This window comes from Camponotus floridanus, unplaced genomic scaffold, assembly GCF_003227725.1.
Source record: "Camponotus floridanus strain SB8 unplaced genomic scaffold, Cflo_v7.5 scaffold4, whole genome shotgun sequence".
NCBI classification, from domain to species: Eukaryota; Metazoa; Arthropoda; class Insecta; order Hymenoptera; family Formicidae; genus Camponotus; species Camponotus floridanus.
The window spans coordinates 1,783,389-1,811,144 of record NW_020229547.1 but is presented as its reverse complement, the minus strand read 5'-3'; the positions used below and the strand labels follow the sequence as shown (position 1 = coordinate 1,811,144).

Genomic DNA, 27,756 nt, shown 5'->3' with positions numbered 1-27,756 from the left:
ACAGTAAACGTTAAAATTGCATATTTGAGAACGACCATCTGCCACGATAACTTTCGTTTTAGATTTATATTACCGTTCACATTGCATATGTATATACACATGTGGTTCTCTTCAATACTAGTTATATTTATCTGATGCACACAGAGCGAAAAAACTTTCCGATATTTCTACCAGCCTGATAAATAATTTATGAATAGCAAATATTTATTATGATTAATTCATTGTTGTAATGGAGAGAGAGAGACGAATATTTTAAATAGAAAGATTATTTTTTGCCCGCTCTCTCTCTCTCTCTCTCTCTCTCTCTCTCTCTCTCTCTCTCTCTCTCTCTCTCTCTCTCTCTCTCTCTCTCTCTCTCTCGCTTGCCCGCCACAAGACTCGTAGCGATATTTTTTCTAATTTTGCCTGTGGAAATAAACGCTCGATCGAAGGTGCGCTGATGAAACAGCACTGATGCCGCAGACCGTAATAGCAGTTTCAATTTCATATCAATGCGCGCCTGGATCGACGCGTCGGTCGCGTGCATTTGCGTCAGCTCTGAGTATCGACGATGGATGATACAATAGTATCACGGAGACGAGGAATATCGAACCGTCCGAGAGCCCGGAAATTAATGATCTGTACCGTAATTCCTTTAGTATTTCCGGAATACCATAATGAATCCTTTTGTCGGATACGGTTCACCGGCAACGGTTACTCGCCGAGAATCCGAGTAAATGAGTAATCATCCTTCCTATTTTAATCGCCCTTGCCCCTGTAAACAACTTTACATCGATGAAATAAATCGTAGTAAAGCGAAATCATTGATCACTCGATTTTTGTAATCTTTACGAAATCGCAAGTCTCGATAGCATAGAAAAAACTGATAATAATCACATAATAGAAATATTCATTAAATGACTGATATCATAAAGCAATTAACAAAATAACATTAATTACATCCTTTAAGTATGTAAAATATTTTAATTTTGTGTGTATTAGATGATGTAAGGCTTAAAGTATATTGTACGTTTCAATGAATTAAATCCAACAATATTCTTTTTAAAAGATAAGTCTTTTTATATATCAAGATTTTGTTTCCGAGAAACGCCTTTTCTCATATTAATATTCACATTATTAATTTTATTAATATTTATCGTAATATGTCCTGCAAGCATCATTATTTAATGCAATTTGTTCATCAGTATTGAGGCTTTTCTCAACTCTTTCTCTCTCTCTCTCTCTCTCTCTCTCTCTCTCTCTCTCTCTCTCTCTCTCTCTCTCTCTCTCTCTCTCTCGCTGTCGTTCATCTTGAATCCTTAACGGTATCCCGCGGGGAATCTCGTGACGAAAAAGGACGTACGATGAAAAATTACTTACAGCGACGTAAAATTCATAAGATCAATAAGCGATTGACAAAGAGATGTCCCGTCAAGGAATGGATTTATTCCGCTAATCTGACGAGGAAAGAGTAAACGGTCGGATATCGGATAAATTGTCACACGGACCATTAATTTCCGACCACCGTCCTGAACTTTTTGATTAATATCCGGATTATTAGCTGGATTATAATACTGGACGCAGATATTTACGAGGAGCACAGCGTACCTGTCGCAATGAAAAAGGCAGCGCGACCTGCGTTTTAAAGTTATAATACCAGATTATCATCAATATTCTTTCTCTCTTTCTCGGAGGAGTTTTAGAAGATGGTGTAGATAAATGTTAAAAGCATAATCTGATTTCACAATTCTCTATTGTGTTAGCTACGAGAGCGAGCTTATGGAAGCTTGCGTTAGCCAACCATAGCGAGCCAATTAACTACGTTAAAGATAGTTTATGCAAATTGCCATTCTTCTTTTAACAAGAAATGATTGAATCAAATAATTTTTTTATTCGTACTTCTCTCTTTCTCTTTTTCTTTTTTCTTCTTCTGTCTATCGAAATTTGAGAAATTATCAGATTTCTTTGATATCATTTTTGTCATCTATTGGAAAGAGATTAAAGTAAACATTTCGTAAGAAATAACATCGAGATGGCAAAGACGATTTCTTTAGACAAGCAAGGATAAATTCCCTCTACAATAATTTACGGCTTCTGCATACAACAGATTAAAGGAATTGTGATAGAATGCAATGTACATTATTAAATACACGTTGACGATCTTTCGATCTTTGGAAATAAAATAAACGACTGATATTTTTGTCCTGCAGCGACTGTCTTCCGGTGATCCATCTTCGGTCGTATTCTTAAACGCTCGAATAACTTCTTCTCCAAAACAGTTATCGGGTTTTACACCGGTAAAGAAAAAAAAAAAAACGAGAAAAACGAGATCGCGTGAAAAATTTCTATGAAGACATTCTTCTCAGTTCAACAGACGTACGACTCGAATTTTCATCCGAACTCGTTCAGAACATTCGACATTTGTGCTGGCAGCCATATAAATTTTCTTCACATACGCGATATTCGATATTTTTCCCCTCAAAATTTATTGTTTTAAAAAAATAATTTCCTTCTTTTTTTCCTTTGATAAAAATAATCTTTGATAGTACATATATCGTTCCTTTCTTTTCAATTTGCGCCGTTATATCAAAATTATTTTCTATTTTCTATAGCGTACCTTTCCACCGCGAGAGCGAAAAATTATGTAAAAAGCAAATGATATTCATTGATAACGCGATACGCTTTTATAGTAGCGAATAGAATTATCGACCGGCATAAGTGGTGCTAGGGTCGAAAGGCTATTATACGATGATACGTTTCGAGAAGGAGGTCAGCGAAGCAACAAATTAAGTCGTAACAAAGGCCGCTGTAATAGTAACATCATACAATCGCGTTTAAAGAAAAGAAAATAACATAGCTACAAATAACGAAGCGCAAAAAATAGCAGAAATACATGATGGCATTCAGTTACTCATATTTGCCGCTTTCCAGCAAATTGGGGGATTTTCCGGCGACGATTACAAACACGGAAACAACAAGATTAAGAGGATAAATTGTCGCGTTTAAATAGATTTTCGATAAAACGATGCAAAAAAGTTTTTCCCCTCTGCTTATGCAACGACTGCAAAAATTAATTATTTAACTCGATTCGCACGACCAGACGTTTTATTATATATATTTGTACACACTTTTCACGTAATAATTTATATACTCTATAATTTATATATTTTTAATATAAAAAATATGAGAAAATTTGTCTCTATTTTACAAAAATACTATAAAAAAGCTATTCAATTTTATTTTATACATATTATAAATAATTTTATTAATATGACATGAATAATGCTGTTAGCACAATGTAGTTTTAGCAATAAAAAGCACTTTTCAACACGAAAATAATTTTAAAATGGCAAATTAAACACATAACTTGTAGTTATATTTTTATGTCAATTTTAATCTTTAGTCTAAATTAAGTATTTCCATACTTTATGCGCTTAGAAATATTTATTTCGATCCATTAAGAAACTTAACAAAAATTTGATACTTAAATCTACGTAGATATATAAAAATAAAAGAGGATGACGACTTGATTCAAGCATTCTTCGATTTTAGCACAATATTATAAATATGTCGAAAGTTGATTCTTAAGTAGTAGTGAAATACACACTGATATCATGATATCATTTCTGAAAGTCAATATTAAAATATAAGAGACTTTTATTGATGCGTAGAATATCTGCTGTCAATCGAAGAATTTATTAAATGGGAAAAATTATTACTCGTTTAACGTATATTCTTTATTACAAGATATATCGACACATTGATCGATCGCTCCGATAATGCGAATTCACATGAGAAACGTTGAAATAGTCGCTCATGAACAAGGAACCATCCAAAAATAATCGAAACGAAATAACGATCATCTTCCCTTCCCTTCACATTCTCAGTCTCTTTCGTTTTCCAGCCCTTCTCTTCACCGGAGATAAAGATTATCAATGAGGGTGTTCCGATCGATCGCGCCATCATCCCTTCTAATGTAACAGGCAAATGTAAAAAAAATATTTAAATATAAATGTGTACAAATATCTGTAGGCCCGTTTGTTTCTCTTCGACCCGTGGAATAGAAAAAGATATTCTCGTAATCTCGACATTTCCCGCTTTCTGTCGAGTCTTTCCGATTTGCAGATAGATGAAACAATGAATTGAGAATGTTCGTTCTACCGATTAAATTCTGCCGATCTGCGGGCGTGCAATTTTATCATGCAGTTAAAATAAAATATTATTTCCGGCAATCACTGTGCGTGCACACACACATACACACACACACACACACACATATGAGCTGTATCGCATGTTAATGCGCGCTGATGGAAATCAAACTTGACGGTACATGCGGTCGAAATCACTGACAAGCAAATCAAACATCCTGTAATAGAATCAGTGCCTAATCACGCTCATTCGATATACCCTCTACCAATCATCTGCGAAATTCATATTGTTTTCATAGATTCGAGCATCGATTTTCTCTCTAGAAACGATCTCGGTCATGTATCCCGTATTTCATAATTAGCTGAGTCTTTCTCTAGACCATTTATTCGCCAAGAACAAGATACGATTTCAACCCTCTTCCAAAGCACGGATCGCATTTATCGAGTGTCAATCACAAGCTTCTTCCATTTAGTTCTTACGCGCAAGTTGAGAAAATCGCGTGGAAGATCATAAAAGACAGCAATAGAAATTTGTTTTTTCGTAATTAAATAAATATGAAAATATATGTCAATTTATGTCTCTATTTTTCTTAATTCTTTATAATCTTAATTTTTTATCTCTATTTTGAGAAAGATCGATCATGTAACATAAATATATAAAATAATACAATAAAAAGAAGAGAGTGTCACTTAATTCAATATGTAAATTACTCCTTCTCATAATCAAATATCAAGAGTATAAAATATCAATAAAATATATCAAAAATCTATGAAGAGCAACACATGAAATATTCAAAGAAAACAAAGAGAGAAAATAAATGAAATCTAGATATAGTCTTTTTATAAATCTATGAAATTATATGTATCTTATAAATTTTATAGAATTATAAATTTTATCCATTCTAATTTTAACACTTCAAATATAGCTTTAAATAAACAAGATCTTAAAAAATTATATTACATCGTTATTAAACATTTATAAATTATTATTATTAAACATTTATTAAATATTTATAAATATAAATCTAAATAATCACAACATAAATATTTTTATTCTATTTATAACTTTTCTAGCACTTTTATGATAAAAAAAATAGCTGTACAATTGTAAAAGATATTTGATTAAAGGTTTCTATCTTCCGGAAAGAAGTTGATCTGCTCATAATGTGTGAAGATTAAGTTGCTTCAAGTTAGATCTCTGGCAACGGTGAGATAAAAAGTATCTCATTTCTGTAACGTTGTCACGTTGAGTTTGTGAAATCTTAGAACGTTGAATTTGCAAAATCCGAGACCGTTGAATATCGTACACGAAAAGTATATTAAAATAAAACGCCAAGCGCGCATATATCTCTGTACAAATATTGATAATTTAAGACATATACTTAAATACACGCACACAAAACAATATAAAGCAATAATGTTCTTGTTAAAATTACGAAAACAATATAGCGAATTAATTGTAAAGACGTTGCATTATTGGTTATTGAGAAATAATACTCTGTTATATTGAAATATTTGCGACTTTTTATCGACTCGTGTCAAAATTCCTCCGTAAAATCTTGAGAAACAGGATTGGTCCCCACAAAGCTCTCAACGTCCCGGATATCAATTTTCGCAAAACGCAAAAGCATGTTCTCGAAACGTTCGAAAGCGGATTCAAGGGAATACCCGGAAGAATGGATTCCAATACGAAAGTAGAGGAAGAGAAAGAAGAAGTAGCGTATAAAGTTTAACGTCAGACGAAATATCGCGACCGTAGCAGGTGTAGCGACCGAGTGTACGGGGGATGAAATAAATCTGTATTGTATCTTGGGGATAGCAAGCGTACTAACAAGAGGACGCTAGCACACAGACAAAGAAATACCTATTGCGTCCGAGATAGAGTGAATTATCTAGAAATACTATTGAACAACTTCCAAGTGTATCTCTTATCTCACTTCATTTTTAGAAAAATTTTCGAAGTAAAAAAAAATTACCTGGCTGTATCCAACTTAATATTATAGTACATTTTAACTATCTATTTTTATCGTAAAATTAGAAGAAAAATAGATTTTCAGTTTATTGTAAAAATTTGCTAATGGATTTCAATAAAATGGAATTTACATATACTTTTTTATATTATTAAATTATTCTACAATAGTTTTGCATTATTTTATTCAATCTATTTAATTAAAATTCGTTTAAAATTATTCATTAAAAAATTAAATGGTACGAAATTTAAAAACTAAATGATAAATAAGCTTTTTCTTAATTAATTTTTCCAAATTAGGAGAAAAAATACATGTCCTAATCTCTAGTGTACAATCAAGAGACAGATATGTTATGCTTGTAATAGCTGTATATCACTAAAGCAGAACAGATGCTTTTAATCCGCGATAAAAATTGAACAGATTGATCCTCCATACATGTGCATGCACCTAGTTATTTTAAAAAACCTTCTATTCTTGTTAAATCGTCAGCATAACTGCATTTATCGATGCTGCAACAACAGTAGAATAGCAAGATCATGATAAAAAAATAGAAATAATATCAGACTAGTAATGTGGTGTCGTTAATAGATCTAATTATATTTAACCATATTCATATTTTAAATTTTTGGTAATTCTAATTTTTTTCTTTTTCTTTTTAAAAACTGAGATCACTTAAGAAAAAGTAAATGCTCGCAAAATTGTGTGTGTGTGTGTGTGTTTGTGTGTGTGTGTGTGTAAGATTTGTATCGACATAATAATTTTTAATTAATAATTTATATTTTTATTTTTAATTATAATTAAAAAATATTTATAGTATATAAATTACAGCGTTATATGTAAATCATATATTGAATTAAAAGAGAGAAAAAGTAAGAGAGAGAGAGAGAGAGGGGGGGGGGGGAAGAAAGAGGAAGAGAGAGAGAGAGAGAATGAAAAATAGGAGGATATAAATCATTTTTATTTAAAAACCAAATCATATTAATATTAAAATTCATACAATTAATTGCTAACTATATATATATATATATACTAATAATATGTGAATACGTGTATAAAGCATATTATTATATTTATCGTTACATATATTTCAATATATTTCTATACTTTCATTTTATCATATTTTTTTCGCGATAGATCCATATGTATTACATATTAAAATATTATAAAATGCAATAAAAATGAAAATTTTATGGATTTACATGCATCATTCATGAGATTGCACGTGCATATCTTTCTTTCACCGATTATTAATATTGTTAATTAATATTGTTCCTATTAATATTGTTCCTATATGTTTCATTATGAATTGATTACAGCGAAAATCAATTTTCTCTCATAATGGAGCAAAAAAACTTGGCGTATGTAAAAGTTAAATCAGACTCGAAATGAGAATCAATGTTGTGAAATAAATCTGTAAACTTTTCATTTAATATCACATCATTAGAGCGAGATAAAGAAAGAGAATTTTCTTTTTTAATTAATCTTCAAATAATATTACAAAAAATATTAAAAATTTGATGCGTTTCGAGACTTTCATACAAATTAACTTAACATTTCAATATTTATTTCCAGAGTATTAGAATACTGAATATTCTCTGTAAAATATGTGTGTAGTCTTTCAAAATTTCCAGTATACATTTCAAGATAAAAGAGATACAAAGAACATGATATTGCATGCGATAGTATTTTGAGAGAGGACTCTCGACTCTGTTTTTGATAGCTTTTACGTACAGAAGGGAAGAAAAATCATTTTAAAACGAGAGCGGGCTGACATTCGGCCCGAAGTATCGCGGATATATAACTCGAACGATTTTGCGCTCCGCAAATTCATTTCCGTTGCGTATTTCGTGCGAATCCATAAAACCGGGTACTTTACGACCGACATTCAAATTTCTCTGATACCCACAATCTATGGTCCCGCGATATTCGAGACGCGAAAATTCGAAATATGCACGACGCCGTACCTGGTCGTCGTTCTGTGACTCAGCGCAGCATAATTGTTCTTAGGAAAGCAAATATTCTAACAACGCGGGGCAGCCTTAACTATTCGCGACGATGACGTCGCGATCTCGGGATGCTAACGTCTTGATAATCCGTCCGAAAACGTTAAGATAAATCGCGGGGAATGTGCTATGCCAAACTTGCGTCGCCTTCGCAACTAATTCTCAATCTCATTTTGAGATTTAAGTTTCCGATTGAAAACTGAGCTCCGACAAATGCTCTCTGTGTGCAACTTTTAATTATTATTAAATTTCGTTTTTCCTCCGGTTGTGTTTAGTTTCTTGACGAAGTCTCACACGGACGCATCAGTTTCTCTCAAATTCGAATCTAGTTAAATAACGTTCTTTGTTAATGTGACTTGTGCAGTTTTACAAGATCGTCTATGCCTGTCTCCTGATTATTATTACATCGGTAAAAAATTGTTCACACTTTAATTCGTTGTGCGTACTGTGTATTCAAACCGTTAATTAATTAATTTATTTATTTATCAATCTTTTCCAGTATATACTTGATAAGGACCACAACCATATGGTCGAAATAAACAAATTTTCTGGCTAGTTTGATCGACAACACTTTTTTCAATGATCCTTTTAATTATTACGTTATATAATTTTGCCGGAATATATCTTGCTATGGAAAGTATATTCACCTGTATATTCATCGCCATATTTCGATGTGCACACGCATATTGAATACGTCGCGAGAAATACAACTTTATAAGCTGCTCTCCGCACATGCCAGCCGCAATCTATTGATCAGTTCATTCAATCGAAATGTACATAAAGACGGAGCGAAATGCGAGAGAAAGTCGAGCCCCCTCGTGTATTCGTTCGACATTACTTAAGACGTCGAAAATGCGCGTTTTTACACGGTAACTTTTCTCATTAGAAACATATTTCAAAGTTCTAAAACATATTGCGAAGATTCGCTTTTTAAATTTTCAAATTTCATGAATATCTGAAATATAAAATTCATCAATCTGAATTATAAAATTTCTCAAGTGGAACGGACTCGGCTGTGGATCGCCTAACACTTCGATCACCGATTACTCATATCTGCGATATTGGGCGATAACAAGAAAAAAAAGGGTCCGCGTACCGTGATAACGTTGACATCGATGAGAGGTAAATTTCCGCATCGGCCGACAAGAGTAAAATCATGACGGACGAGTATACGCTTTATCTAAATACAGCAACCGCGTGCTCGCGCGTGCAAGCCGTAAATAATACTACAAAAGAGGGTGATAGCAGGAGATGGAAAGGTGGGAGATGGCGGGCTTAAGCACGGTATTACGTGCAGTAAATACACGGTGCGCGCCCGGCGTGGCACGGTATGGCGTCTGCTATAGTACGTGACATACGTGCGTTCACACGTGTGTACGACACACAAGGCACACAAGATACAAGGCACGTGGTAACACACTTTTTAGGTCACCCTCTCCATTATCAAAGAATCCTGGGCCTGCCGTGATATAAAATGAACGTAAACTAGTACCTAAAGGGTCTAAAGAATTTAACTCTCTCAACGACGTCGGCTTTTCAGCTTCATAAATAATTAAAAATGCACGCGCGTATTTTTAATAAGGAAAAGAGCCGGCCGGGACGGTCGCGAGAAGATAAAAGAGACCGGGAGCGAGCACAAAGTGAGTAAGCAATATCACATTGTCGATGGTAAGAATGAAATTTAGAGAATCCCAGCGAGAGAAGATAATCGGTGAGATTTTGTTCTCATAAAGTAACACGATATCTTGATTCGTTTGATTAATATTATCAAAAGACGGATATGAAAATGTCTAAAATATAGCGCTGCTAAATAACTTTTCTCTCGCGAATAATCGCGAAATGAAATTATTTCCTGATCGTGAAACGCAGTAGCCGAGCGTTTTATTGAATTAAATATCTAATAATTGTTGACTCTCCTTTCGTACCGTTTCTCTCCCGGGATTGTTTGCGAAAATTGATCGCGCTAACCGAAATATTAAACAAAAGCGCGAAAAATACAAACGGAACTCGACCCTCCAATGTACACCTCGTTAAATCGTAAATCGTTGTTGTAATTCGCGATGCGCGAAGCGAAGTCGAACGATTTCGTTCCGGTATTTTTAAAGCTCCTCCGCTTTAAAGGGTACACTCTACTTTTTCACGTATAGGAGATTACCGGGGCGAAAAACGGGCTCGAAAAGAAGGGTCGAGATTGTCGATACGACTTACCCGCAATCTTTTTCAAACTGATTGCGAAGGGCGCATCCTCCCGTAGGGAGATGAAACGGCGTGCGGCCACACGAACGAAACGAAATGCAGGAATGGGGTAGAAGCCGCCCTTTATATTTTTCGCATTTATCTATACGAAAGAAAGCGAAAGAAGATGTGCTAGCGCATTCGTTTCGTGAAAGAATTCTAGACGTGGGTAATTTACTGCTGACTGATTAATTTCGGCGATAAATGAATTATACATACATAAATCAATTCTCCTTTTCATCCGTAAATTTCTTGACGATTGTAGAACTGAATATTGATAAAAATTAAATTAGAACTTAGTTAAATACCTAACGAACCTATCAAATGTCCATCAAAGTGAAGCTTAGGTATATAGAATTTTCGGTAATAGAATTTTAGATAAGAATTTTCCCATACATTTTTTAGAAATTCAATTTCACCAAAATCTCAGATCAATCACTCTTCAATCTCATTTTTTTACACTCGGAATAGAGTAGGCTAAATATTATTATATCTTACTATTATATTATTATCTTACAATATTTTTCACTATTATTCCAGTTGCGTTTTAATCTACTAATTTTTTTCTTTTATTTGTATTATATGCTTTTTTCACGCTTAGATATTAAATCAAAAGTGTCGCTAGTTATAAAAAGTCAAAAATAATTAGGAATGAAGAGAAGTAGAGTAAAATTACGTCACATATTCTCAGAATTAATTTGACTGTGATAAATAGATAAATACATCGATGTCACAATTTAAATTTCGCTCTGAAAACATATTTTGGTATATCTATTTTCGTTAATCGATCAATGTCCAACAAAATAAATCAACAAACAATGGAAAAGGCGAATTTTTCATTATGCCACAGGTATTGCGTTGATGTATCGTGTCGTTTAAAAAACTCACGTTATAATTCTGCAACACGCGAAAAAATAATAATGGTTGAAATCGACAACTCGATCAACGATAATTATAGTGAAATATTAATTAACACACAGGTGCTTTATCATTTCGAAATGTCCGCAGTACTTCGATAATCATAAAATATTTATAATATACTGAACATTTTTCTCTTCCAATTGTTTGCCAATAATTTTTAAATATAATTCCATTAATGAAACATGGGCAAATATTAAAAATAAACTGAGAAATTAATTAATTAAAGTTTAGCTTATTTCATAGCAATATAATGTGTTACACATATGTATAAAATATTATATAAATATTATTTTATATATGTATATGTATACATATGCATATGCATACACATATAAATATGTATACATTAATACATTTGCGGCAAAAATTGGAAAAATTGATATTGCATATTCCGTAATCTCCTGATTTCCTCTTCGAGGACATCTGAGATGGATGCTTTTTCGATGCTGCATAAATATGTACATTATAGAGGCAACATTCACGCGCGCGTCCCTATTATTGATTTCTCCAATATTAACCACCATCTTTTTCGAGACACCGTCATCAACAGCGCCTCACAAGCTACACTATATGCACCACGCTTCTTCGTGCAATCTAATTACACCAATATGAAAGTAATATCGATCAATGGCATTTCCAGTGGCATTTCTAAAATTACACGCGTCTTCCAAACATACCAGCAAAGAAATGTAATTTTCCTTTATCTTTAAGAAAGAAATAAGAAGGTATGTACGTGTGTAAAATTATACGTTAATAATACTGCACTTGCAAATATGAATATATTATGTAATATCGTTAAATTACGTCCCTGTCACGATTTTTGTCTCGTTTCTCCTTCTTGCAGTTCGATGTTCGGTGGCTTTAGGCGCGGATTCGCGTTATCGATTTTCCGTCTCCAGCTTCTTTCGTAGCAATAACGGCAAGCAAACGCGCATTTGTGTGTTTGGTCTCATGAGTAATTTAACCCCTCCGAGATTCTGCGAGTCTCGATATCGGCGTACAAGGTCGTGCTGTTTGAGAGATAACGCTAGGGTAGGCTAGATTCATGACGCCTAAGTATAAGAGCGGCTTATTAATTAAAATCGGATTATGTTGCAGCAACGAATTTCAGATCGGTGGATTAAGCATGAACGCGCATGCTTATTTCGTAACATTTCGGCGCAGCTTCCTGTTTGGGAGTAGCACGTGCTATGTATGTCGTCGAGAGGGGTGCGGATTCTCTCCCCCTCTCTCTCTCTCTCTCACTCCATGTTATTGCACCATGTTATTGTACTTTTCCATAAACAAGGTACATCGTTTTCATAAATGTAATCATATCGCATACACGCTGGAATGTAACAAAAACATTTCCGAGTTAATTGTGTAGAATTCACACGCGTATAAAGTTTGATAAAATTTCAAAATTACATTATAGAGTTATGTGAAACTTGAAAAACTTGAAAAACTGACATCTTACTTAAGAACGGCTTTAAATCATCAGAAAGTACTTATTATTAAAAAGTCGTTTCGGGATATCTTGTGTATATTGCCGGCAAATTTGCTGTGCTAAAGACGTTGTGAAGAATACGGAGGCAAACGATTCTATCGCGTGACACGGGGGTTAAATCGCGGAAAAAGTGGATTGTATTCTGTTATTTGCGGTTATGATTTTCGGTTGCCTCTGCGTGTCCATTTGATATAAGAGGCGCTTTAATGAAACGCGGCTATCTGCGAGCCTAATGTATCTCGAATTATTGTGGCCGATTATTCACAGCACTGACATATTACAAGCTTTCAAGTAAATTACGCGACATATATATTTTACGCTCGCTCCATATATCTGGATACGAATTTATGACCTTTATATATTTCCTGCCATACATGGTTAAAAAATATATAAAATTGTACATTTCCGTTACAAATTCCCACAAATTTTTGCAATGATCCGGGACTTACCGCTTCTCGCAGTTCAGTATAAATATTTTTTTGCATTTACAATGCGTAATCTTTAATGCTCGCTCATCCAGTGCAAAATTTTTGTAACTTTATTCTGACTCGAAACTTTCGCCATCGTCGTTTATTTTTTGAAATTGAATAAAGTATCTGTGCTGGAGAGCGAGAAAGGAAAGAGGTAAAATGCAAACGGAAAAGATAAAAGAAAGTATAAATGTAGGTATAAGTTCTGTATTATTTTATTATGCACGCGTAAACGTGACTGCATTGTTAACTACTATCATTTTCATTTTGAAAGTATTATTATACTGCATCGCAAGCTATTAATTCAGGTTTCATAATACTCGCGCACATACAAGTATACAGAATACATAAATAGAATTTCTGTAGCATGTTTTAAAATTCCTAACATGTTAAATTAGTAATCAATAAAGTATATAATTAATAATAGAAATATTAATAGCATTAAAAAGATCAATTTTAATAAAAGTTAGAAAATTATTATAAACATTTCTAATTAAAGTAATGAGGGAGAATTTCGGCTATATAGAGATATACTGTACTCTTCGAAATTAATTAATTTAATTAATTATGTACATATACATATAATCAAATGAAATTAATTATCACCATTGATATTATCTTTTGTTCTTCAATTAATTATTTTCATCTAAAAACCTAAGCTTTCAAAGCTTCAGCTTATAATAATTTGGCGCTTTACAATATACATAATGTTGATAGTATATAATAAATTATAACAAGAAATATGAATAGTACGAAATATCGATAACACTCTGGCTTACTGCCAATTGGATCATGTTCAGCACAATATCTTGTTTATATCAAATATATGACACATGTATATTTTCATATATTTGTGTATGTATTTGTGTTTGAAAGAGAGAGAGAGAGAGAGACATGAATTTTTTTATTTGATTCATTTCCTGCAATAATTAAATAAACAAGATATCAACCAATTTAATATATACACGTAAGAGAATCTACTACATTATTTATTCGATCTATTCGACATGACGTGTACATACGACAAGTTATATATTTTCGTTTATGTTTCAAAAAATAAAATTTTCAAAATTTTATTTAATATAAAACTCTGCTTTATCATAGTAACTTTTTATAATGCAGAGAAAACTCCAAAGTGCGATGTCATATATGAAAATAGACATGCATGGAAATTGTATTATGTGTGCTTGAATTTTATTTTTACTTGCTTGTACTGTTACTCTACCGAGTATATATTGCAAATAAGTTTAGAAAACGTAAGTTTTGCAAACGTAAACTTTAATATTCTAAAGTATCGCGGATATTTTATTATAGTCGAGATAATTTCCTGTTTCACTCTTATGTGTATGTACTAAATATTGTCAATATTCTAATATTGAAATAAACGCAATAATTTTACAATTTAATCGTAATAATAATAACGTGTCACGTGCACTGCAACATATTGTCTGCTTGTTGCAAGCAACAAAATTGCAAGGAATATCACGTAATATCGGTATTGTGAGATTAAATCGTTTTTCAAATATATATGTCTTTCACATACACATGTTATCATCTTTATCTTACATATAGATTATAAACTTGACATAGTGATTAGAGTAACGTATTTTCAATGGCTCTGAAGAGTATTTACGAAAAATAGTTGCAATCATTTTCCTTGATGCTTGGGCGGGGTTCACTTATCTGAAAGTTGATCTACTTGCAAATACGGAAAATTGAAAACAATATACGATCGCCATTTTGTCGGCAATGTATTTTTCTTAATCGTCAAGCAATTCATATATTACTATTCTATATCACGATATTGTGGTAAAAATGATAATTGATTCCATAAATAACTATTTCATGTACGCGGGAATTAATAATTGAACATTATTGGTACGTTTAAAAATACCGGTGTTTCCATTTGACATTATCATGTGCTTAAGGAACATCCTATATCCCTAGCTACGATTGATTTACTAAATATAACGCGGATACATTCGGGTCGCTCGGTCGACTAGGGAAGGACGCTTTCCAGTGGTAAATTCGGATTTCGAAGGTAACGCGATATTCAGCGCGATAAAAGGAGTTCGAGTCCGTCGTCGTCTCGAGAAAAGAAGAGATTCCGCAATAAAACAGAAAACTCGCGAGTATAGCGCAATAAATTCCGTGTCTTAGCACGAAATTGTCCAGTCTCTCGAGGGAAACGAAACCGGAGCATGTAGAGGCGTAAAGAGAGAGAAAGAGAGAGAGAGACAATCTTTGAGGTTTTTCTCTTTCTTCCCTTTTTTTTTCTTTAAAACGTTCCAGTTTCCGTGTAATATTTATAGCGATATATAAAGTAGCGCCGCATACAAGTTTCAGAGCCAAATCGAGCACGAACTCGATTCTCGAACTGCTTCTTATCCAGTCGTAACTTTTGCTTGCGATTCTGTCCTTCCATCGAGTAACCCTCTGTCCTATTTTTCTCTTATTCTCAATCTTATTCTTCTTCTTTCGCTTGTCTCTTCAACGAATCTTACGATCGAGAAAAAAAAAACACTGGGTGTTTGAACCTCTTAAATACCGCGTGAAAAAAAGCGTTTTCGTGCAAAGGTTTATTCGCAAATCCAACCTTTTACCGAAGAATATTTGTCTGTGTAACTTTTGTGTAATTTTTATACGATTGTTACATGAAATGATCGTTTTTTTCGGCAGAGAGGCATCGAATTTAAGATACAAACCGTATACGAAGCAGTAAACTCGAGTTAGAGCAAGATGAGAAAATCTTATTTCTTCGCAAGCACTTGATTTATCCGAGCAGGCTGGATAAAAATATATGTCGTATTACTTCCTGCGGGAACAGGTGTTGAGAATAATTTCACCCCTGGCCGATTTTCTCGTTCCAGCAACCGCCCGTTCTTCTTATTCGCATCGAAAATACAGCAGGAGGCATGCCAAATAGACGTTAAGCAAGGGAGATTTTAGAGTAAGTTTTTCGTACCGCGAAAATTCGCGTATACGTGTTCTCTGCACCGGAGAAATTGCATCAAAAGATTGAAGTTCTCTCCCTAAATCCTTTTTTTTAACATTTTTTTTTACTGTACTAGGAAAAGATGTTAAAATTTCGAGCAAAACGCTATAAAACGCAGTTAAAGACGAGTGGTAGAATTTAATCCGCATCACGAAGTTTGAAAATCACCCGATCAATCGACAAGCGTTGAATTGTCAAATTTTTCACAATTCAAAACAACGGACGCATGAATAGAAATCGTTTTCGGCACATTTATGTCTATAATTCTCTTAGTGTCTGTATTTTTGAGCAGTCTCGCGTATGACAAGAAAAAAGAAAACCCGATAGAGGTTACTGTCAGCTACGTGAATAACTCGTAAAATATGGTCAATTGAAATTCACCGAATCCATCCATCAAGGGGACCTTTCATAGAAAGGATAATCCGTCGACTCACGTATTCCTTATTTAAACCATCCTTACGCATTAAGGTTGACCTTTAACAAATGTCAGAAACGCCATTTTAGCTTTTTATTATTTAAATAACGGAGACCCGCATATATCTTGGATTCAAAAGAAAATCATAATTTATTCAATATGCTTTGCTTTATTAATAATTAAGTTGAACTATATACAATCGGAATGAATTAACTATCTATCATGAATCTAACCATTTACATTTTTTTGTTACAGTATAATGCCCGTTTGGATGAAATTTATCAAGCAAAGTGATCATCTTCAATGGACTCAATCGTAAATCTTAGAATGTGAGTAATATCTTATTTTTTTATTTTGCATGCTAGTTGACAATTATCAAGCTAATAATGTTTACACAGAATATTAAAATAGTAAAATTAATTTGCGAAAAGCTTATAAAAATTCTGGAACAGTAATAAAATTTGAGCCAGTAAAGAATATGCTTTATACTGATTGTATATTTGTATTATAAATATAAATTGATAGTTTCGAGAGAGATATTTATTGATACTAATTGTAAGTAAAACAGATTTATCATTATATATCTAGCAATTATCATCTACGGCCTTCAATTCAGTTCAATTTAGTTGATAGATCTTAATCTTTTCTTGATTCTCTGAATTTCGAAACATCAATCATCAGATATTTGATCGTTGGCTCAGTAAAAGTTTAGAATAAAAAATGTTGTATTCTAAGAAAATGAAAATATTTGTGAATGAGAATCATTTTTAGTCAAAATATTCTTTTGTAATAATTTTTTTATATTAAAAAAAAGAAAATTAATTTTATTTAATTTTTAAAATTTTTAATTTTTAATATAATTAAATAAAAAGAATGTTTAATATTAGATATAAAAAATGTGTAACAAATAATAACGTTCGTAAAAATTATTATATTAAAAAATTATTATATAAAAAATTAACTCGATAGCTTAAGAAAGCGTAAGAAAAAAATGCCATTGAAATTAAATTCTAGGTTTTGAAAGAACAGTTTCTCTTCAAAAGTTTATATAAAATTAACATATATCTATCCGTGCAAAAATATTGTATTAAGCAGTGAGAAATATCAAAATGCAACTTTAACTTGTCATTCGCTGTTTGCGAATTCATTGCCATTTCCTTTTTGCGATATCTGTGCCAGAGGCGTGCGGTATCAATTCGTTCGTAAAACAAACGAAAATGCGATTTTGATATTCGACGATGACCGGCGGTAAATCACGTATCTTGATTATCGATGTGTTACCTCTGCTTCTGACTAATCTAATCTATCATGTTTGCCCGATATTCACACACGATATTCTCTCTCTCGCGTTCCCGTCATTAATTCGCGTTTCGTGTTTTTCGTCGCGAGGAAACCGCACGAGAATCTTCGAGGATGGCAACATCTCTCGTTGGCCTACATACGTGTACATATATACGTGTTTATTGTTACTTTGCGAACCGACTGCACTCTGTATTTTTCGCCTTTCGAAGAAGAAGTACTCGTAAAAGGAAATCTTTGCAGTCTCTCACTACCGTTCTTCGTACGAACGAAGTGACACGAAGAAAGATGCGCACTAGTAAAACATCATTTCTCGACACCAGATTCTTTTTATTCCTCCACCGACACTTCACCGTTGCTTGTGCGACAAGCCTCGTGTTATCTGGTCGCGTAACAACCTCTAAAAAAAGCCGAAGAAAAGTTTTGAGCGAGATACTTTCGCCACCCTCGTACTCGACGATGCCGGTTGCCGCTAATTTTTACAAATCTCTCCTATAAAGAAACAAAGTTTAACAAGTTTAACGAGCGGTTTGTGCGTAATAGCGCGACAGAACAACGAAACAACGCGACGAGTCAACGAATTTACCATAATAGATCTTTCGAGGTAAACGCAGGTGTGGGTTAATGCCTCACAACGGACTTAAATTCGATTATTGTTGCTCCCTCATTCTCGTTTCTCTTTCTCGAAAAGACGAGACTGCTTTTTGTCCTCCTATGAATTTTTCAAACGACACGATAAAACACGCAAGAAAGGACACAAGATAAATTTTATATCGCAATTTATATCGTGACGATGAGCAGAGATACTCAAGATAAAATACACGCTAGGCTCGCTCGTGCTCGCTACTAATCGTTAGCAGAGAGAAAAAAGAATTACGCAAATAAATATTACTGAAGGTTTTTCTAAAGATTATTGAAAAAACTTTCGTTACATTGCATGAGAAATAAAAGATATATTATAAAAGGAGATAAATATCTCTAGACGAACAATCGTAAAAATTATTAAGTGAGAAAATTAAAATATGCAAGTTAAATTATAATATGCAAGTATGAACATTGAATACGTATAAAGTTTAACTGTTCAGAACATAAACGAACTTTGCTCAAACTATCATTCATTAGGATAATGCATTTAATTAATATAATTTAAATTAATACGCCACGTGTATGTCATAATCCACAGATGAGATTTCATTATTATCCTCTGTCAGATGGGAAAGTAGAACATTTTGTTATATAAACAAAGTAAAATAAATAAAAGTGACAATTTTTTGGTGCAGAAAGCTGCACATATTAACTCTTTTTTCAATATTTATTTAGTAAAGAAGAAAAAAATAGAAATTATTTTTTATTATGTTTATAAGAATAATATAATGTAATATTCATATATAAAAATTTTTTTACAAAAAATGAATCAGTCATTCAATATTTCAATATATTTGAATATCATATATTTTTCATTCTTCATTTATACTCTCTTTCTCTTTCTCTCTCTCTCTTCATACTATGTACTTTTAATGTGCTATTTACTGCTAATGTGGTGAAATATGCAACAAATATTTGCAACAATGATTTTCCAATTTACAGAGAGTTAATTTGCTGTTTGCATGCGCTAGCTCTTCTCTTCTAACTACTGTAAACAAATCCGAATTACCTTAAATCACTACGAATACCAATTCGAAGTTAGAATGCGCACGTTAAGACAGTTGAAAAGTTTAATTACGTTTGTCACTGTAAGAAAATGCGAAATAGGTTTGCGTAAAGACGAACAAGACAGAAATCTATCATGACTACTCTTTGTGTTATATAAGTAAATACATTCTATTATATTATTATATGCTCCTTATATAGTTTCCATACTATACGTTAATTAATCTCGAAACATACATTATATCCGTTTTATGCAAATTATTTCCAATATTACAACTTCCTTATCTTATGAATGATTTGTTGAATAAAAATGTAATTGTAAGAGATGCGATTGAGTTATATATTTTGTTCGCACATGTGGAAATTAAGCGCAGGTTTACGCATACTGTTTATTCTTCACACAATCGCAATTCGCATTATCAATCGATCCGTAAATTGGAGTCGAGAAAGAATCGCATACATGATATCTCTGCTTGACTAATGTCGCACATTTTTCAATCAGAAACGAAATTGTAAAACGTACACAATCATTCGGTTACCGGAATGAGAAATCGAGGCACACAATTTATTACGCTACTCACATGACCGATGCTCCGAGTACTTGCCATCAATTTGGATTATTTTTCCAATAACATGACGGAAAAAAGATTTCAATGCTTCACGTATATACATGTTTATATATACATTGTTTTCTCAATATATAAAATTAATTATTCAATTAAAATAACTTCGTTTTTGTGTATTTCAAACTAATTCTCCTATAGAAAAAATTTAATGAAAATTATAATTATGGAATAAATTAATATTTATATGATTTTTGTGAATACTAACGAAACATTGTGAATCTTATTCGATTTCAGATAATTGTATTAACAGATATTTAGTCTCACAGATTTAAGTATTACAATTATACAAAAAATTCGCCTATTAAATCACTCCGAAGGAAATCAGTTTAAAAATTATGAAAAAATTTATGATCGAACACATGATAAATCTAGGTCACTCTATATGTGTCGTTTAAATGTGTGAGAGAAGCGCGCCTATGATTCTCAATCCCAGCTCTTTAAATGCTATTAAATCCAGTAAAGGCAATTTTAATTGCAGGGATATTAAACGTTCTACGTGCGAGATTGATGATTTGAATGATCTTTGCTAATGAAAGCGCGCTACAGCCTTGCATTCTTAATTATGCATTTCGTAATACATGACAAGGAATATAACGAGAGCTTTATTTTCCTCTACAAGAATTAATAGCATGTGTGCGATTTGTGTCGGGATACCACTTAAAGGGATGCTTTTGTAATCAAGTGTAATTAATACAAATGTTCAGGTGATATTTACGATCCGATGAAAGAGGAGAAAGCTCGGCAGACAGGCGCCGATACAGTAGTATTAGTACTATTTAGAACATCGGAACACACAAACACACAGATACACGTATTCCCCTCCTGTTTTTATGATGCAGCGCATCATTTATCGTGTGGCTTGCGCAGATGCCGAGGGCAAGAGAGAAAATAGCTTACAATAGGAGCGGACATCGAATTCCCTAAATACGAGCACGCGAGCAAGCATCGTACTGCGGTCCAATTGACACGCACAAAACCCATCTAATATAAACGGTCGGAACGTCAGGATTAGTAATACATGACATCCACGCGGTTACTCCCCTGAGGAATTAAACTGTTGATGAACATCTAAATATTAACCTGATTAAGTTGCCAAACTGTGTAGTTTAACAAAAAAAAAACGGCAAATAAATTTTTACTAAATTTACGATTAAAGAACATAATTATTCTCTTTTTGAAATTGATATCGGTCTTCAAAAAGTCATAAAAATTTAAAAACACAATCTATCGAATACTATCTAATCAAATTCAGGCAAAGATTTTTTTTAGCACTAATTATCTGATATGAAAATAACATGGCGAAATAAATTATTTCAATTATTAAAAAATTTAAAATTATTGAATATACAAATTTAATGTTAAAAAATATATGATAATCACAAAAATCTTATTAATTTTAATTTTCAAATTTCTTTCGTGAATTTAAAATTCTAGCAATATACTTGCATTAGTGTATTGACAAAATAAAATTGCTTCGAATGTCGAAAAAATATTCAATCAATATATTCAACGTCAGAAAAACTACAAGAAATGATCATTTTTTTCCTTGGATTTCTGTTTTTTTTTTTTGTTAAACTGTATTTTAAAAACTCTTTCCTTTGCGAAACGACTAAAAAAATAGGCTAGTTTATTCACTGCTAAAAAAGAAGAATTTAGACAGCGTGCCGAGAATTTAGAAAGAGCTTTTCACGGTTGCCACAAAGATGCAAATGCGTTTACAACACGTCGAAGCCGAAGTACCTCGCCGCGACTGTCTGTTTATTCGAGTTTTGATTACGCACCTGGGAAAAAAATTATATTGCAATGGAACACACACTCGAGAATTTCACTCTGTATTTATGCGTTGCGGGCATTAAAGACGATGAGTCGCGTTTCTTTTTTCTAAAATCTCGAATATTCTCTCATTTTGTTATTATTTGATAAGCGACAGATGCATTAAAAATTTCTAACGACATTATGGGTCGGGGTCAAACGCGAGGTTGGTCGGTGTTCGCGTGGGTGCACACACGTGACATCGATCTGAAGACTTCCTGACCTGGGCGTGGTCCTATGAAACGGGAATAAAGGACTGCGGATCGTTTGTCTGACGGCGTTTAACGTGGACGTCAGAACGGGAGCCATCATTTTTAAGCGCTACAGTAAATCAGTCTTTACGAGTAAGCTTTATAACCGGCATTCGCAAGTATGATTAGCATTTTATCTCAACGTCTAATATTTATAAATTGCTACAAGTTGTTTAAGTTATAAAGATGTTACAACTGTAATTAGTATCTATTCTGAATGTGCGTGTTAATGTCATGCTAAAAAGTAGATAACCAAAAATAGCAGAATGTAAAAAGAGAATATTGGGGGCAATTTCTTTTTTAATATCAAATAATATATATTTTAAGATTTTGAAAATTAAAACTGAATAAAATTATAATATGATCCATAAATTATATGGATTATATGGATTATGTGCTACAAATATATGTTTATTACGATACTTTACAAATTAATGACAAAGTAAATTTATAAATTAGCTTAATAAGCACCACAATAAATCGCAATTAAAAATTATATTTTTTTGTCAAATTGTTCGATTTTTGAGAATATTAATTTTTGATAATTTCAACTCGAAACTACGAACATCTGTGTGTATACAAGATGTATTTACAATCATGATACAATTGGTAAAGCAATAATTAATCGCAATAAAATAAGCAATAAAAATCCAAGTCTCATATAAAAAAAAATTATTTAGCATTTTTTATTTATTTGATATATCATCGAGAAATCATCTCTTTCTTGTGCTATGATTTCAGATGTATTCTCTATTTTTCATGTAACGTGTATCAAAACTGACGCGGTAAATGTTCGCTCGCGAAGCAACTCATTTATTTGACGAGAAAATACAATACAAAAGTTCTCGCGCGCGCATTTTTGTTTTGCAATTTTCCCTTCCTATAGTTTTTCAATTCCGGCGGAATCAGTCGACGGATATCGAGCTAGTAAAACATCCGCAAGAAACGGAAGTTCACTATATTTACCGCAAAACGGAGAGTTATTCACTTATTTTGCTGACAAACGGCTTTCGCCTCGTGGAGGAAATTAAACTTTTTCTTCCATAACTAATTTTCCGTTAGGTTTGCGCCGCCGGAATATTTTCGACGCCCGATTATAGCCAGAAATATTAGTACACACCCTCCTCTCTCTCTCTCTCTTCCCCTCTCTCTCCCTCTCTCTCTTGTTTCCCTTCCCACCGATACGTTAATTATGCCACATAACGCTTGCCGGCTGGCCGCGAAAGTTTGCCGTACGTTTTACATAGCGTGTGCAAAGTTAACTATACCAAAATATCACCTACAAATACTCACCACGTACCGCGGAGGAAAAGCGAATTTGTCATGTCGCACGTGTAAATTGACACATATAATAGGCAAATTAAGTTAATAATTTACGATGCTCCTGTAGGATTCAAACAAAACTTGAAGTTCTAGGAAACTAGTTTCAACACTAGCAGAATACTTATTGTCGATATCAATTTGGTTTCCACGTATAATGAGTACGCTCTCCGTCCTTGTATAATAAATTATTGGCAACTATGATGCTCGTACGAAAACTCGAACAAACTAGCTTTATCGATTACAACAAGTGCTTCGACACCTGTCTGTAAATCCACAGTTCCCATAAGCCACGGATTTTGCTGGAACTTGCGCGAGGAAAAATAGATTTTAGTAAATTGTGTCGCTTATATACACCGTTAAACAAGTCGTTTGCAGGAAATTTATATAGACGTCCAATGCGGACGGAAGCAATTTTCACGATAAAGTATAACCTTAACGTATGTAATACCTCGGTTATGATAAATTCTCTTAGAGACAAGAAAAGATGTGATTTTAAACTGTATATGAATAGCGCATTAAAAAGTTAAAATTTCTAGACTTGGACTACATTTGGAATCTTTTAAATGGCGGTATTAAATTTTGCGAATCGCGTACGGAATTTCTGATAATAAAAGAATAATGCTCTTTTAATATTACATAACATGACGAAATTAGTATCTTATCGTGCAATTAATGAGCTAATCGTATATATGTATAATAGAAGAGTGTGAACAATAAACAATTCTTGTATTAAAGCATCCCATGACAGCAGTCTACTGTCGTTTAATTAATTTTCATGCAACATCGCTGAAGCGGAAAGCTCGATCCGTACTTAATTAAGGCATCTAAGCGACGCCGCGTAACACCAGGTGCATTTCAATGAGCATCGATAGATAAGTAGCTTATAAGCATCGAATTCGATCCGTTTAGGAAACCCGATAAATCGGATATTGATCTTACATATAATACATCGCCGCGTATAATATCATGTATCGATCTTAAGTATAATGATGGATTATTTTCGAGATTGATTTCCTTTAAGTAAAATATCAAAATGTAAAATCGAGATAAAACGGAAAAAAGTTAAATTCATTTCTTTTCTAATTTATAATTAATAAGACAATACTGTTAAATAATATACAAAGATTGAATAAAAAAAACCAATAGCTTTAACTCGAAAGATATTAATTCTGTATAACTGCCAATATATGTAAATAATCATATAATTATTTTGAATAATAAATAAATAAATAATTATATTTGTAAAAACATTAATGAATTATAAAATATATCTTTGCAATATAAAACATGTAATATTATAAAAAGTCAATTGCGATAAATAATAATTTCTTCGAAATAGTCTTTACGAAGAAAAAAAAATTCAACTTCGTCAAAAAGTTTGCTCTCAAAATTTAGGTCGAATATACCACTACTGTACAAAAGATCATACGGAATAAAGACGAATAAAGAATAGAGAGAAGCGTAATAGAAAAATTTTCGACATCATCGGTCGCGCGCGGGTGAAGTTTCCGATGTGCTCGCCCAGTGGAAGAGAAGCCTCGGGATATTTTATATCCCGAATCGGCTGCGCATCGTTCGTCTTCGTTAATACAGACGATTTAAACCGACAAAAATTCTGGAAATAATGAAAAATCGGTTACCTTTTTGCACAGTGAAGGCTGCCTACCTCCAGTCCTATCTTCGACCGGTTAAAGCTTCTCGAGAGATGCCATCATACGATCAAAACCTTGACCTTTCGACTCTTTTAGCGCGTCTCTTTCCTCTCCGCGTAATGTCTACAACCTGTGTCAGGAGATGCTGTTGCTAATGGTGAAGCCGAGTACCTAGAGTTTAAACGTGTTCATTAAGCGAGATGCGTGGAAAATGTAAATTATGGCATCCATTATATATCGATTATTAACTTCTAACTAAAGATTCACTTTGAAATCGATTTCTTTATCTAACAATTTAGTTTAGTCTGAATTAATATAATATTATATGTAAGTGTTAGAGAATATAAAAAAAAATCTGGAAGATTTAGCTCGGATGTCATATGAATAAATACAATTCTTTTTCTAATTTCTAAATAGAATTCATAACAAAAATTTTAATTGAATTAAAAATTAGAAATTTAAAGAAATATTTATAAAACTAGAAAATAAAAATTCAATGAATAACGATCTATCAAACTTTCGCTGAAAGAAAATCGATTACAAGATTTGAAAAATCTCTTAACAATATTTTATGCTATTTTATGATATTTTAAATAAACGATACATTACATTTCTAAACTTAAAATCTATTATAGATAATGATATAAAATCTATTAGGGTTGATATGTAATTAAAAGTTTCGACGCAGATATTATTACCATTAATGTCATAAAATATTAATTAGCGTAAAAATATTTATTTAATCTTAAATTTAACTTGTATTATTTAGTTTATATTGCATAGTACTCCCAAAATAAAATATTGTATCTTTGCTAAATTGTTCTGTATGAAAAACTGTTGAAAATATCTTTTATCGAATATCCGTTATCAAAGTTGTACACTAAATATTCCATCATGTGTAACAAATCTATAAAATTATACAAAAAATCTATAACATTTCACTTAACCATAACGAAATGAAGTGAAATACAGGCAACATTATTACTCCACGTTACACATATATTTCCTCGAATGTATACACCAGATATTGGACGAATGAGTGGATGACTTAATGGAGTTTGACCGTTGATAATGACGATGGGAGAATTGCGAGTAATAACGTTGATAACGCCGAAAAGCTCTGCACGCATATATGCACTTTGTTACTACTGTACATATCGTATTTATTCGTCACTCTTGTTCAGTTTGCGCTCATATATTTGCATATGGCTAGATAGATACATATATTCATGTGTATATAATGCGCACTGATACATAATATATCACATACTCTCATATACTTTATGTGCATAGATATAAACGTTGACTCGGAAATAAGACTTTCACCCATCTAATAATTATTTCTAGCATTATTTATTCTGTTTGCTCTTCTGCCTAATCATCATCAAGTTTAATATCGAATAAAAAGCTTCGTTAGAGCGCTTATAAAATGTTTGTTATAGTAATGTTATCTCACAATTAGATTATTGTATTCAGTATTTAATATATATGTGTATATATATATATATATATATATATATATATATATATATTAAATGTATAATATATATTTATTTTAGAATAGAGATTTCCTTTATTGACATAATAAAATAAATTGCAAACGCGTTTTATGCTCTCTCAATTTTTGAAAAAATGTTTAACTTTTCCAAATTTTTAATAATTTTTTTATTTGGTTCTTTATTTCGTCGTTTCGTCATTTATTATTTTCCCAAGTAAATATAAATAAAACGAGAACGAAACAGTATATTAGTGAATTTGACATACTTATCCATTCTTTCCTGTAGAGATACAAAACTTTGGGGACGAGATATTTGTTTTTCACATTGACTGTTGCGGAGAAGAAAGTGTGGTCAGTTATGGATCTGCGAGATTTGGGAAAGTTATAAATCCCCCTTTCCTCCCTTCCGAGAATTTAAAACTTTTCTAAAGTACAATTTTTCTTGCGCGCGCGAACTCTTGAGAACAAACTCGCGGGAAAAAAAATCGGGCGGAGCAGAGTTTGCGCTTTATATCATTCGCAAGAGAGAGAAAGAGAGAGAGAGAGAGAGAGAGAAGGAAAGAGCGCTATTTCCCGAATACTCTGGAAAGATTCAGACTTTTCACGGATGCATCGATCGCATAGAACAAGCACTATGCGCGAACGTGTTAACGTGAACGCATTTTATACTTCGGTTTCTTTTTTCTTTTTTTCGAGGTGTACAGTTGCGTGTACGCTTAAGTATGCCGGAGCGCGCATACACGAACCCCTCTGGTATCAACGGCACGTATAGTCGCTATTCTATCGACCGCCCCACATATTACACCTCCACATTCTTCCTCCTACCCTATTCTCCTCGTTCCTCATCCCCTGTGTCAAACTGCAGCCAATTGGACCCTCGCGTAGTCAAAGACGCACGCGCATTTTTCGCGATTTTTCTTCGGTTCTGCCAGAACAAACAACTGTACAATTTCCGAATCTGTTTAAAAGGGTAGGTTAATTTGTTAAATTAACTTTCTGAAAACAGCCGGAAGATGTTTCTTT

At 32.8% G+C, this 27,756-nt stretch overlaps 1 protein-coding gene across 1 annotated transcript in view; it reads left to right on the top strand.

The window, feature by feature from the left end:
* Nucleotides 1-27,756, top strand: part of LOC105253013 (1-phosphatidylinositol 4,5-bisphosphate phosphodiesterase epsilon-1) — a 120,214-nt gene that overhangs the window by 52,810 nt on the left and 39,648 nt on the right. The window contains exon 4 of the mRNA XM_011260747.3: nt 16,878-16,951. The gene's annotated coding sequence lies outside the window, so the exon portion shown is untranslated. The remainder of the gene's footprint in view (nt 1-16,877; nt 16,952-27,756) is intronic.